Source organism: Myotis daubentonii, chromosome 7 (genome assembly GCF_963259705.1).
Source record: "Myotis daubentonii chromosome 7, mMyoDau2.1, whole genome shotgun sequence".
Taxonomy (NCBI): Eukaryota; Metazoa; Chordata; class Mammalia; order Chiroptera; family Vespertilionidae; genus Myotis; species Myotis daubentonii.
The window spans coordinates 63841708-63857724 of NC_081846.1; positions in this window are offsets into that span (position 1 = coordinate 63841708).

Here is a 16017-nt window from a genome sequence, read left to right on the forward strand (position 1 = left end):
TTGGAGGGGGGAAAAGGCAAAAATATACTTTGTGAGTATTTTGGTAAAATATTTAAAAATATGACCCTTGAAAGGTAAGCTCTGGATATTAAGATAATTTATATATGAATAATGCCACATTTCCTGATGATTTTAATAAAAAGTTAATTATATTTTTAAAAAGTAGGATTTTACCAAAATCTGTACCTTTTGCATACTGAGTTTGTGACATTATGCATTCATAGGTACTGACTCAGATATAGTGGTTAAAAATAATGAACATTAATTTTCATTAGAACCCCTGAACAAAAATATTCCCATCAAGATGAGCACAGTTATGCAGACCTATTTATATGATGGCCAATGTTGCCATATTGTAGGATGAAAAGGTCTGGATCTTGGTTGAATCCTGACCCTACCTCTTGAATTACTGAATTACCCTTAGCTTCAGTTGCCTTATCTGTAAAATGAAAATTTACTTTAGAAAATATTTAGCATAAAATTAGTACATTGTAGATGTTCAATAAATGTTACTTCTTTCCAATTGGTAATTTCAACTCACTGGGTTCTGAGTAGCAGAGGAAATTAGAGCGAACCCTCAGGTGGCGAAGGTGACACCTGAGTGCCTCAGGCTAATCACTGCATAAACCCTTTTCTCAGCAATTTGACACAAGCCCCATCAACTCATTATTTCAGGCAGCCAGTTCTCTATCCCTCCTAGTCCCTAATTTGTCTAGTTAACATTCTATAGTCTGGATACTAATTGAGGATATTCCAACAAGGGCTCACAGTACATTTTGCCATTTGACAGAAATCTATGAAATCTATTCGTCCCATCCCATGATAATTTTCTCTATCAAAGATTTGGCCTGAGGAGGTTGGATCTCCTGACTATCAGACATCTGAGAGGTGAGCTTATACACCTTTAAATTTTATTCTATATAAAAAAATTTATTTTTATATAAATAAAATTTTATATTTTATTTATATAACAATAAATAAACAAAAACCATTTTGTACACTTGGTTGACCAATAAATAACCCAGAGCTGCTGAATTCAGAAACATTTTTGGCAGGTGAATAAAACAGAGCCAGTGTTAAGTACAGATAGAATATTTTAGCCACAATCCTACCTAATTAAAGCAAAATTCCTGCTTGGAGAGCTATTGAGAACCTGAGATTTTGAGGATGTGTCTGTTTCATTTTTAATTTAAGAGTTTGGCTCTCTCCCAAATGTTTAGTTACTTTTTGTTTTAGTCAGGATTGGCTAAATTGTGCTGTGATAATAAAAAAATTCCATTGTAGAAGCTAAACAAGATGAAAGTTTATTTTTCTATCCATGCTTCAGGGTCCACACTGGTCCCTTAGAGCACTGCTCCATAGAGTCACTCAGAAAGCCAGGAGGATAGAGGCCACATCATTTTGTAGCTGTCGTATCTGGAACATGGGCTTCCTCAGTTATGATGATAGGAGAAGAGAGAGAAATTAGATAATTGACCATGGGCTTTCTACTGCTTCAAAATGGAAGAATTAGTAAGGCATATCTATAACATTTTATTGGGCAAAACTAGAATAAGAAATGTAGAAAAACAAATTGAATATTTGATGAGCATTACTCTATCTCCTATTTCTCTTGCACTGGCAATTTTTTAAATTAGTTTACTAAGATTCGGCATTCATTTCTAGGCAAGGAAACTTTTTTCACCTAATTCATCAAATTGAAATGAACAATTAAATTCACTCTTTCCCCCAAAATGGTAGGTTTTCTCATTGGCTCTTCTTTATAATGCAATTCAACGTTTTTTGAGCTTTCCATTTCATGAGAGTTTGGAATCGTATTTATTCAATTTGTGTACTTTGTAGAGCTTGCCTACCTGAAAAAAGTACATTTTCCTTTGCATAGCAACAATTTCACTGGAAGCCTGATTATACTGTTCACTAAGTTTATAAAAGGGTTGTCACAAACCCCAAATCCCAAAAGCTTCTTTTTAAGTAAGGGTCTAATAATTTGTTCCTATCCACTACCTTCATAAGAGAACAAGGAGGAGGGAAATATCTTTTCCTATATATCCAATATATGTTTTGCACTCCCAAAGGATGTCACAGATAAGATATATTTTATATGTTCCTGATCGTTGGTGATTCCAAAGGAGCAATATGGTTCCAAGAAAGTTTCCCTTATGTGAAACATCTTTTATGAAATGACAGTACTTAGCAAACAAGAGCTAACTGTGACCAAGTCCCAGGTACAAACCCGTAACAGCATGATAGATTTTAGCTGTGAGCATGCCAGCATGTAAGATGTGTTTGTGTGTGTTAGGGGGACACCAATAATTGATTTCCAGGGATCTCTGTACAAGCTCAATCAATTGCTAAGTTTTAGGAATTTTCCGCCTTTGGTTTCATTCGTTTTGGTCATTCTTTTCTCTCTTCCTCCTTCCTCTGCTTTATGTGGAGGTTTTATTTTGTTACCTTCTGAAGTGAGTTCAGTTGGTGGTGTGACTCACTGACCAATATTTCCAGGCTGAATACCAGGCATCTGGATCAGATAGGAAAGAGCCATTGGTCTCTTCTGTTAGCTTCTTCTAGGGATTGTGGTGAAGAAGCTTTGCCATGATTATTCATTAACTTTATGACAGATACTGCAAGTTAATATCCATTCTCCCTTTCTTCTATAATGATAGAGCAGACAGATTTTTAGCCAGAAACATGGCCAACTATCTCCCTCATGGCTGGATGAAAATGTGGGTTTTGACCAATAGAATACAGGAAGTATACACTAAAGTAACAGACATTGTCTATATTTGCCCCTTACTCTTTTCTGTTGGTTGAAATTCAGATGGTGATTACAGCTTGAGTTTTTTCCTGGACCATTAGGTACATGAAATGCTGAAATAGCATGAAAGAAGGAGCCTAGGTTTTTCATGACTTCCTAATGTTGCCATGTCAGCCCTGGCCCACCACTTCAGACTGTGTGTGTGTGCGCGCGCGCGCGCGCGCTATTTCGTTATCTTCTGAAATGATGGCAGTATATCTATGTTGCACTGTTGACTAATATCTGTGTATGCACACATACATGCATTCTTGTGTCACAGATTATATTCCTACCTTACTTAAACCATTTTTATTTTAATTTCCTGTCACTCACAGTAAACTCAGTCCTGACACATACACATTTAACAGCACTGATGGCCTTCAAAACATGAGTCTTCATTTTTTCTTCCCCAAATATGTCCATGTTTAAACCCTGAAATTTTTAAAAGTGTGGGGAAATCGGTTGACTGATATTCGATTGCTAAATTCTCTTTCACGCATCATGTTTGGAATAACTAACAGCTGTCTCCATAGATCAGTGCATTGGTTTCTTCTCTCTTAAACCTCTACTCAGCTCATCTGCCAGCTGCTCCTCCTGGGGAAGAGAGCCAACCTTCCCCTCCACCCTGCAGGTCTGTGCCTGCTCATTTTTTAATGCAGTCAGAAGAGGGGCTCCTCCTGGGAAGGGTGGGTGAGGGACCAATGGCTCTGCAGCCCTAACCTCTTAAATGTCCCCTCTGCTGCCACATTCAGCCAGGCTCCCATCACATTGTATCTCAATTATGGCCCCAGACTCTAATCAATTGGTCCACACTGCAGGTGGTTCACAGATTAATCAATGGTGTACGCAGAGTAAGCAAGCAATAGTTTCCTATGGACTGATTTCTGGGTGTTCATCTCCTGCTTTTCCAAGAGGGACTATTAGAGCAGCTTTGGGAAGGAAAGACAGCTGCCACCCACTGGTGATGCTCAATCCCTCCTTTGTTCTGTCAATCAGCCCTTCTCTCTGTTGCCAGACACGGCTGTGCCTCAGCTACTATTGCTAACCTACATTTCTAGACTATCTAGGACTTAGGAAGTGTGCTCACATACTTCTCATGTATCCACTCCAGAGTGAGTTAGTTGAGCAAATGGAGTGAGTTAGTTGAAGGCGCAACACTAAAACCATGGTTTTTTTTAAGTCAAATAGAGTTATATAAACTGAAGTTTAAGAAGGAGATCTCTAATACAACTCCCAAGATATATCATTTCACATGAGCTTTGCTTGCTTATTCTTTGGCCTGACTGGGGTGCTTGGAGAAGTCTTCTTTTCTAAGGGGTCTGGCCTTTGAGCCAGAGAGATGTTGATTGGATTCCTGCTTTGAACACTGACTACCTATATCACTTTAGGCCTGGTTTTTGTGTTTGTTTGTGGGTGTTTTCTTTTTGTTATTGTTAAACAGGGACATTAGTATATCCATTTTTAGTCATTTAATGAAGATTAGGACCAATGATCAGAATGTGAAGTGATTGACATGTTAGGACTTCAACATATAAATATATAGAAGTCTTCTTCTCTAAGGGTCCTGTATAGATATTTGATGTTTACCTCAGCTCAGTTGATACTTAATAGATTCCTTGTCATGCTCAAGGGCCTGTGTTGGTTGCTGTACGTCTACCAAGTTAGCAAGCCTCTGGCATGGTGTTCCACCTGCTATAACCAGCCTCTCAATCTCCCTTGTCCTCCAACTCTCCACTTAACTAAACGTGTTGATGGGTGCCTGGGAACAGCTTCCTCAGATGAGAGCTGGGTCAGGTCAGGGCACTTACATCTTTTTCACATGTTTCTGCAATGGGCCTGGTTTCCAGAGTGAATATCTGGACACATTCTATAAAGTGGTCTCCAGGAAAAAAAAAACAAATACTTGCAGCTTTGCTCTGGGTTTCTCATTGAAACAGATGAATCCATGATGCATGAAAAGGCTGTCCGGCAAGCTGAGGGAGGCTGAATGCTGGTATAAAGCTGGGCATCTGTTACTCCACGCCCCAATGTGAGGCCTGTTCTCCTGGGTAAAGCAAGGCTTGGCCAGACAAGCCGTACCATTGTAAAGCCCTGACAACAGACAAGCAAGTGAACTTGGCTGTGATGAAGAAATCCCCACCCACTTTGAGTTTTAAGGGAAGGGAAGCTAGGTCCCAAAGCCTGCCTTATTAGAAAGAGACAAATCACCCAAACCAATCTTTATTAAGAATGCGAGCTATTGAATTTCCTGGGCTCTGCAAAGCCTATTGATTTTGTGACAGTCAAAGATAAGTTATGCTCATGAAAGCTCCCCCCACCCCCTTTCTTTCCCTTCACAACATATTTTTTCAGACATATTGGTATTGGGGATTGTAAGTAAAACTGCTATTGGTTTCTTTCGATTTGAGTGTACGTCAGTGCTCAAGTGAGGCTAAGGACCATTTTTATAGTGGTTTCCAGTGCAAAGTAAATGAAGCAGGAATCTCCAGAGCTAGGGTCACTCTGTTATGTTATTTCAATCTCCAGCAGAAATGCTCCAGGCATCTCAGGCATTTCTGGAATTCTGACATTAGCAATGATCCACTCATTCACTCTTTGTCCTCTCTCTACCACACCACTCTCCTCTCATTGACCTCTATTCCCTTCTCACCAAGCCATACCATAAGGTCAGCACTTGAAAAAAATGCTCACTGCAATGTAAAATGCTGTGGAATGTGAACTCATGGGTGTATTCTGCATAAATGAAAGGCTTCTTAAGCTGTAGGTGTTTCTTTTTAAATGTGCAAATAAAAGTTCCACACTCACAAAGAGAATAGTTCCTTTCTTGATAATTTATTTAGTATTATATCATATTATAAAAATACCTTGGCAGGCTACATACAAATATGTAAAAGAAAGGCAATGGTAGCACTTGTGATGGTTCTGATACAATTTTAAATCACAAAATAAAACTCATAAGATACAAACACACACATACACACAATCTTTCTGAATGTGCAAATTTTGAACAAACACAAATGAAAAATTATCTAACATATTTAGTGGACTCTAAGTCCTCACCAACATATTCACCCACTCATTTATTCATTCATTCACTCACCCATTCTCTCATTCATTCATTCAAAAAATAGATGTTGAGCACAAACTATGTGCCAAGCAATAAAAATACTGTAGATTAATCTCCTCCAACTTTTTAATTGCAATGAATTGGATTTTGTAATTTACTGGCTAGAAAACCTATATTCAGATTAACCAGAGAAAGATGGAGGCAAGAATTGCCATCACATTCTCTTTTCCTTCATTCTCCGCCCTTCCTTAGAGGGAAGACCATCTGCTTCAGTGGAACAGAGGGCTGTGGAAGATATTTTGGAAGGGCTCATATAAGTAATTCTCTCTGTTTCTGTTTCTCACTATCAATACACATAAAATGGCTTGCCCCAAAGTTAGCAGACCAAAAAACTTCCCCCCCCAAAATAATCATCTCGTAAGAAAAAAAGGAAGAGAGGCATTCCAGCTGGCAACCACACATCTATTTTCAACAAGGCATAAAATCCGCTTGATGATAGATAGATTATAAATGAGAAGGAAGGAGAGCTCTTGTCCCCTTCATAAAAATTAGATTAATTGAAGTGTACATCCTTGTTAGTAGAGTTATCAGAAAGTTTCAGGATTGAAATATATTTCCTTCAGCAATAGATCCCATGGTCAGACAGTAAATAAGAAACATCGTATCTGGGGGGTCAGTCATGTCTTTTCCAGGAATCCTCTTTCAAAATATATACCTTCCGATGGGAATGCTGATGGCTTATGGATTTTATGTGGCACAGGAGAGAGAACATTCTATAGCTTGGACATTTGCTGAGAGTGCTAACACAAGGGAGGGGCTGCAACAAGGAACTAGAGCAACCAGTTTCTAAATCAGAGAGCAGAAGCCTCAGCTTAAGTCAGAAATAAATGACAGAAAACATGGAAAGAAAGCTCTTTCCATAATTTTGTTTAAGACTGACTCTACTACTTCATCCTACGCCATCCTTCCAAAGGGTGGCATTATAAAAGAGGCTTCCTATGAACATTTCCCAACATTTACACGCATTAAACTTCACTAGGTTTATATTTTAACTCTATATGGAAATAATCCCCACAGCTTCTACTTCATGCATAATTTCTTTCTGGTTGTCTTAGATTCTTTTAAATATTAGACTTGTAGTCTTTCAACAAAAGTATTGCAAAAAGATATGGATATGAGAATCAGACAGATTAGGTTTAAATCTCTGATTTTGTACTTGCCTGTCCTTGGGCAAATTACTTAACCTCTCAAAGTCTCAAATTCCTTACCTATAAAGCCAAGTATACCTCCTACCTCTTAAAGCTATTGTAGAGAAGAGAAAAAAAATTAAAGTATTTGATGCAGTGTGGGGGCTTAGGATAGATTGGATTACTGATCCCAACAATATCCTATTCCTTGGTGAAGACAATACTTACCAACCATTGCCCTGTAACTTGTACATGACAACTATTACATACTCTCTCCACTCACTTTTGGCTTGGTCATGTGACTTGCTTGACAATACAGGTAGAACATAGGCGAAGTAATTGTCCCAAGTGGAGACTTTTATGTTATCACTGTTATTCTGCTCAGTTCTCTTGAGATTCTCCCTGCTTCCATAAAAAGCACAACCCAATTAATGCTCCCAAAATAAGAAGCCCTCTGGTATCCATCAGGCCTAGCTGAGCCCAACAGAGGCTAACGGAGTCAGGGACAACCTGCAGACTAAAGAGCAAGAAATACATAGTTTGTTGTTAAAACAACTGAGATCTTGGTATTGTTTATCACTACAGCAGACTAATATAGTATTCAAACAGTGTTTGTATCCTCTCTTTCTCTTTGAAGAGTTTTGTCTAAATTAAATGAGAAAATGTAAATAAATCCCTAAGCCAGTAACTGAGACCTAGTTGACTGCCTATCCTTCTTCTTCCTTCTTTGCTTAGTTACTTTTTTTTTTTTTTTATTGGATTCACAATTTCTCTGCTACTTATTTGGGATCTAGCTACTAACTAGATGGAGCTGTTACTTGGATCCAACTGTCATCATGGTTTCTTTAACTATCTGAGTCCATAATTGGATCAATTTGCTTCCAGGCTTCATCCTGCTAAAGGCCCTGGTGCTGCGTTAGAAGTTCCAGCATTAGATTAGTGGCTAAATGCCCCAAACTCTGGTCTTGCCAGCCCCTAAATATTTAGCTATGCTCCATAGAAACTACTAAGAAGGAGAAGAAAATAAAAGACTGGGACCCCAACGAAGGGGCATTGTTCTATGAGTACACTGGCCAAACAGACTTCATTCTTAAACCAGTCTGCTGTTGTTGTTTTTACTTCTATCAAGCCCAATGGCTGGCTAAAGAAAATCTGATGTCCTGGATCATTATGCAGATGGCAATATAAGAGGTCGTACTGAAGCCATAATCTGCAAGTAAACTTTGTGAGCATATCCCAGAGGGGTCAGTGGAAGGGATCCACACTACGGTTCTGAGACATGTCTATAGGGAGTTAACAATTCAAAGCTTAGAGTTGGGGGAAAGCCAAGTTGAGAGCTAAAGAGACCTAATTGGATGGAAATAAGAGCAAAGGCCCAGACATGGGAAACTCAACTACTCTCGTGGTTTTATAGGGGCTGCCTGTCTGTAAGGGGACTTTCACCCAGGATACCCTAAAAAGGATATGTAGCCGCTGACATACTCCATAGATGGGGGGTGCAGGTTGATGATTTCATAGGACCAGAGAGTCAATTTATTCTTCCTGAACTCAATAGAAAAGTGGGATGTGAGATGGGCAAGACAAAGGGGCCTCCCCACAAGCCTGCCCTAACATATGTAAGGATTTTTTGTGTACCTGGTGTTAAAAAGTTGACACACCTATCCAGTTCAAAATCAAAACTATTTTAATAATCATGAAATTTTTCATAAAAAAGTGAAAGAATTCAGGAAGCTAAAATAGAATTTACTTTCATTCTATTCCCTAAATCTTTGGGAAGAAAAAACTTGAGTGAGTTGAGGGAAAAATACAGCCCAGATTTCTCATATAAAGTGTCCATAGCATGAAAAACATCCTTTGAGAAATAAAAGTTTAATTAGAGACACTGGTAAAATTTCTCGTGGAATAGAGGAAGATTCAGTAGGTGAGAACTGTAAGAGACAGCATGCTTTATGAATAATGCAAGAGCTACACTTCGCCATCTCTTTCTGCAGATTACCATTTCTGAAAACAAAGGGTCAAAGTACATGGGAAAGGCCTTTGAGGCCCCAGAAACCTCTAAGCTGGCAGAACCAGCCTCCACAATGTATTTGCAGCCTGCCTTCCCAGCTTAATTCCTCTTACACATGCTCTGGGCTGCAGCAAACTAAACCACAGGAGGCCTTCTGCAGACACCCTGAGCTTTCTCCACCCCTCCCCCACCTGCTCTGTGGTGTGTCTCCCTGCCGCCCCATGCAGAGGACAGTGCAGAGGCTCCTCCTCCACTGAGCTCCTTCAGCGGCAAGTGGCACCTTTCCCTCGAAATTTCATGGCACTTTGTTCATCTCTTTCGACACTTGTGATTTTCAATGTTTTATAATAGTGTACGGTATATTATTTCCACTAGATTATTAAACCCTGAGGGCAAGGATTGTATCCAATATTTCTCTGTACCAAAAGCACAAAGGTGCTCAAGACAACTATTGACTAAACAGAAGTAAAAATAAGAAAAACCAGCAACTAGGCATTAGCTTGCTTTTATGTTTGCCACCCTCATTTATTCAATTTTTATGAATAGTTCTATAAAAAGTGCTAATGCACGTGGTTTAACAGAGTTAAATATTTCTAGGAGGCTCGTTGCAAAAACATTGGTGTCCTAACCTAATATCCAGAGGCGATCACTTTAAACTCTTTTCGCCCTTTATTTTTCTACGAGAGGCCCAATGCATGAAATTCGTGCAAGAGTAGGTCTTCCTTCCCCTGTGGCAGCCGGCACCAGCTTCTTTTGCAGCCACAGCTTCGTTTGGAAGGATGTCTAGTTTAATTAGCATATTATGCTTTTATTATTATAGATTACCTCTATACCTCTGCATTGCATGCTTATTAGGCTCCTGATTCTTCTACTCTTTGGGCTTATCTATTGATTCCCTGCTCCACAAGATAAGAACTTAGCTTTCCTGTACCATTCCATCTTGCCACTCATGACCACTTCTTGAGGACACCTCTAAGATAATTAAATCTTAATTTGGTTAGAGTACTATTTACTAGTGTTAACATTATGATGGGCTTTAGTGTATACACTGATTAACTTTCCTTCTTTAATAAAAAGAAAATATTTTCCCTGGAGTTAGTAATTGTTCCCTCCTTTCTTAGTTTTCTGTATACTCATCATTAATTAAACCCTAAGTTCTCCTTCAATTCTATTTAAATTCCCTCTCAGTATTTTCAGACATATCAGGTATTCCATCAACTTTCCTTTATCGAATGAATTTCTCCTGATAACCCCTGACCGGCTCCAACCTGGACTGATATTTCCTACTGCACAGTCACCTTATGGGAACGCTCTGCACCATCATCACTGGAATCCCTTTGCCTCTCGCCTGGGTTGAACACATGATTCTGTCTTCCTTGGTTTAGTGGAGGAAACTCTTAGAAAGCTTCCTAGGGAATCATGCACAGAAGGTAAATTTCTTAAGACCTGAACAGCTTGACTGAGAGTCTAGTCTGGCTTTGTATAGAATTCTAGTTGTAAATAATTTCTATCAGAATTTTAAAAGTGCTATTCAAGCTGCTAATAGTTATAGTTGAGAAATCTGAAGCTATTCTAATTCCTGACTTTTTATTTGTGAACATGTGTTTTTTCGTCTAGAAATGTGAACCATCTTTACTCTGTTGCTAGTGGTTAGAAGTTTCACAATGATGTACCTGGATGCAGGTTTAATATTGTACATCATGCTGAGCACTCAGTACAAAAACTAATAGTAAATATTGAAAAAAGATAGATTTTTCAGAAATATTGTGTGCGTGTGTAAATCTATATCAAATTATTTTCTATGACACTTAGCGTTGGTTTATTATTACAGAGTCGCTTTGAAATGTAAACAACTAAAATCAATACACACACACATGCACACACACACACACACACACACACACACACACACATATATATATATATATATATATATATATATATATTTTTTTTTTTTTTTACAGGAAATGCTGTTGGTCCTTACATGATTTAGAAGCTGAACAAAAAGGGTAGAGATGTGCAATCATGATATGATTACCTACCTGAACATTTGAAACCTTGAACCCTGTTGAAATTTCCAGGTGTTTAACATCAGAGCTGGATCATAAGAAAAGAGCAGCTAAGGGGTCATAGCAGAAAGGAGTAAAAAAAAAAAAAAAAAAAAAAGGTCAAACAAAACAATCAAAGATCTAAAGATCTGAGGTTGTTTATGTCCATTCTTGTAAATTCATGGCTGAGCCTTGACAAGTAAGGATGTGGCAGATTGCTCAGCATCAGCAAATATGTGGAATTGAATTTGTCTGTAGGAAAAATGCTCTCACAGCCATTCACTGGGATAAGAGAAGCTGCTACAGGGACCTCCACAAATATGAGGTTTAAATATTTATGTGAAAGCTATAATAAATAACGCCTCCAACAAAAATCGGGGTCATATAAAGGGGGAAAGGAGAATGTTGCATTGCTTCGTAAAGAAAAAAAACCTATAAATTAGAGAATATGGAATCATAATTACAGAATGTTCTGATTAATTCACCCATAAAATAAGATGTATGGTAAAGGTCACCAAACCTTAACTGGTGACATAATTCAGATCTGTCAAAAGACCTCCAATTATTCCTCAGGGAAATTAGTTTGTCAGTTTCAGAGCCGGTCCCACTAATCTTGTGGACCAGAGCAGGACTTGGAAGTGGCCGTTTTGGAGTAGGGAGAAGACCTTCTGCTGTGGGTGACTACCATCGCCCCCTTTGATCAAAAGGCCTCGGCAAGTGCTGCTATCAATCACTGATTTCCTCCTTTCTTCAGATCCCTCCCTTCCCTTCCAGGGCAAAGGGAAATTTTTGGCTCTGACCTTGAAATATTTCCATTACTTTTCATTTTCTATCTATACTTTCTCCTTCATTTTCTTCATGGCTGTTTTTCAAATAACTTTCCTGGAAGCAAGTTTCACTCCAGCTTAGGAGGAAAAAAACAAAAACTAGATTTGACATGCTTTGAGATGGTGCATAAGAAAGCAGTGTAAGAAGAGAATGAGTGAGACTGAGATAGTGGAAGAAATGATGTATTATATAATTGTCCATGTTAATTTTTTTTACTGAGTTTATTTTAGTCCTGTGAGGGGAAAAAATCAAATCAAATCATTTCTTGCAGTCTCACTGACAGTCTGCCTTCTCTCCATTCCATACTCAAGCCTGATTGTAAACACTTGTGTCCTGTGTCGGGTACAGATGACAAGAAGGAAACAAAAATTATTTATTTCTTACATTTAGTTATATCTTTATAAATATACATATTTTGTGATTAAAACTTAGAGATAGGAAACCATGTAGAGAGGAATATAAAAAAATGTTTGTTTTATCACTGGCTATAAAGATAACATCTCTGAATGTTGTACTATATTTATTTCTATCATAAAAGAATTCAGGTGTGTGTGTGTATGAGTTTATGTATAAATATGAAACACGATTAGAACCAGGCTGCATATAAAATGTCTGGATCCTTAATGTTGCATTGCATGTGTTTTTATATCATTAAATATTGTTTGAAAACAATATTGCTCTTTACGGAATTACACAACATTTCATTACTTGGACATATTTTTAATTCTTGAAGCAACCTTTGTTTTTTAGACATAATGTATTTCTGAAATTTTGTTTATAAGTTACCCGTATTTTTGCTCTTCATTACATTAATCTTTATATTTTCTCTGATTATTTCTTTTGGATAAATTCCAAAGAATGGAAATACTGGAGTTAAAGAATATGACTGCTTCTGGCATACTTGATATATATATTACCAAAGTGTACTTTAGACTGATTGTATCAATTTTCACTTACATAGCAGAGTGTGAGAATGCCTTTTCACCAACATCCTTTCCAATGTAGAGATATTATTATTATTTTTTTAATATTGCCATTTGGAAAGCAGGCTGGTAATTTCTGGAAAAGTTAAGCATACACATGGCTAAACCATTCTTGTTTTAATTTAAATGTTTTTGACTATGGAAAAGGTTGAATTTTAAAAATATGTTTATTAGCAATATATAATTCTCTCTTTTGTTTGTAAAATCTTGTTTATGTCCTTTGCAGTTTTTCTACTTGGTATTTATGTTTTCTTTGTGGATTATAAAATTTCTTTGTTGATAAGAACATTAACTTTTTAAAAATTTTCTAACAGTTATACTGAGAAATGATTGACATAAAATAAACTGCACATATTGAAAGTGTACTCTTGACCTATAAAGTCCTCATCATAATTGAGATAATAAACATATCCATCAACCCCAAACTTTCTCTGTGACCCTTTGTAAGTCTCCATTCCTTTCCACTCCTCTCTGCCTTTCCAAGTTCCAATGAAACTGCTGATTCTAATTCATACTTTCATGTGCTTATTTACCATCTATCGGTTATTTTTCATTGGAAAAAATGGTATTATGTAATATGTACTTCTTTGGGTCTAGTTTCTTTTACTCATCATAATTATTTTGAGTATCCATGTTTTGGCATATATCAATAGTTCATTTCTTTTTATTGCTATATTAGTATTCTACTATATGGACATAGATTAGTTTAACCATTCACCTGTTGGTGGAAAGCCAAATTTTTTTGGACTATTACAAATACAGCTTTATCAACATTGTTGTACACATTTTGTATGAATGTATGCTTTCATTTCTCTTGGGTAAATAATAGAGTGGAGTGGCTATATCACATGACATATGTATGTTTAACTTTTTTAGAAACTACCTGTTTTCCAAAGACGGTGTACCATTTTATATTCTAACCAGCAGGATTTAGAAGGTCCAATTTCTTTATATTTTTTTGTTAACACTTAGTAAAGTACATTTTTTTTTTAAATTTTAGCCATTCCCTTAAGTGTGGAGTGCTGTCTTATTGCAATTTTTATTTGCATATGCCTAATGACTAATAATGTTGAACATGCTTACATGTTCTTGTTTACCATTTATATATTTCCTTTGGCAAAATGCAAAAATCTTTGTAGCTTTTGGTTAGGCAAGGATATCTTGCATATGATGCTAGAAGTATCATTCATAAAAGAACAAATTGATAAATTGGACTTCACAAAATTAAAAACTTATGCTCTTAAAGAAAACATGACAAAGAGAATAAAAATACAAGTCAAAGAGAAAATATTTACAATTCATATAACTGATAAATGACATATTTAGAATATATTTAAAAACTCTCAAAACTCAGTGTTAGAAATTTAACCCTTTTTCCTGATATAAGTGAGGTATTCTTCCAAGATTATCATTTATCTAAATTTTTTAAAAAAATAGTTCATTTTTAGAGCAATTTTAAATTTGCAGCAAAATTGAGTATAAAGTACAAATGTTTCCCATATCTCCTATTACCTTAATGGTTTTCTTGAACACAGAGTATTTTGAAGTTTTTATATCATAATTATTATCAATTAAAATTCATTTTCATAATATGTGATAGTGATTTTTGAAACATAAAAGTTTCAATTTCGTTAAGTAGTGAAAGAAGGCCAGCCCTAACCGGTTTGGCTCAATGGATAGAGCGTCGGCCTGCGGACTGAAGGGTCCCCAGGTTAGATTCCGGTCAAGGGCATGTACCTTGGTTGGGGGCACATCCCCAGTAGGAGGTGTGCAGGAGGCAGCTGATTGATGTTTCTCTCTCATCGGTGTTTCTAACTCTCTCTCCCTCTCCCTTCCTATCTGTAAAAAATCAATAAAATATATATATAAAAAAAAAGAAAGAAAGAAGGCTAAACCTCTACTTGATACTGATTCTGAATGTGGGAAGATATTTTTTAAACTGATAATCTTGTGCATTCATATATACAAGACAATGCTACATTAGAAATTGATTATACCGAGAAAGCTTCCCCATACTTTGTCCTTAGCTTTGTAAGCCCAATGAACTTCCATGTGGTGAGGTGACTTGTGTTTATAATAAGCAAGAAAACCAGATAAATGCTGTAGGGTCACTCCTAAGCACAACTTGGAAATCAAGAAAGTTTTTGGCCAAGGAGACCTCAGAGACAAATTTTACCCAAGAGCCCGGAGAAGTGGAATATAATAATAGCTGACTGAACTGATGCATAGCAATCAGAAACTGGGAACCATAGGGGGGTAGAAATGTCAGCGAAATTCCTTAGACTGCTGGTTCTTCTAATAATGTCTCAGTGACAGTCAGGCAGCACCCCAAACTTCAAGGCCAGCCCTCCCATAAGATGTAGGATCACTGCCAAATCATCATCCTTAAATATGAAGGACAATCAATCCTATTGTCTTTATATCCCAGTTTCACTCACTTACTGGTAGCTTACTGAGTTGTTGGAAACTTGTTAACTTTTGGAAGGATGATGCATTTGTCTCTCTTTCTTTCCCTTCTTTTTCCTCTCCTCTCTCACAGTAAACATCATGTACTAGTCTTTTAAATGTTCTAATGTTTTGTGGAATGTACCTTTCACTCTCACCCTCATAAGCCTTTTGGAGAGGGCTTACGCAGAAATTTTGAAAGAACAACTTTGAGATGTCAAAATTAGGGCAGGAAGCCCTGCTGCATTGCAGAAGTAAGCTCCCCACAGCCCCCGAGGGTCCTATAGAGTCAGCTGTCAAACTTTTCAAAAGTTATTTGAGTAATGTGCAAAAATTAATAAAACCAACAGTTGATGATTGATTGGTTCAAAGAAACCAGTTTTTCCTGGCTGCAAGTACAGTCAAAACCAGCAGTCTTCAAATTTTTGTTGACATACCTTCTACAACCTCCTAAAAGAATTATGGAAGGAAAAAAAGTAAACCATCACATGCTTTAGATAGACATAGATTTCTTTTATCTTAAATTTAAGTAGTGACAAAATGTAATTGCATTCACATTGTAAACATAAAATTTTAAAATAAAAATATTAATTACCCTTTTAAACATAGCCAATGAATCAAAATACTTTAGTAAGTTGATATCCATTCTTAGATGTT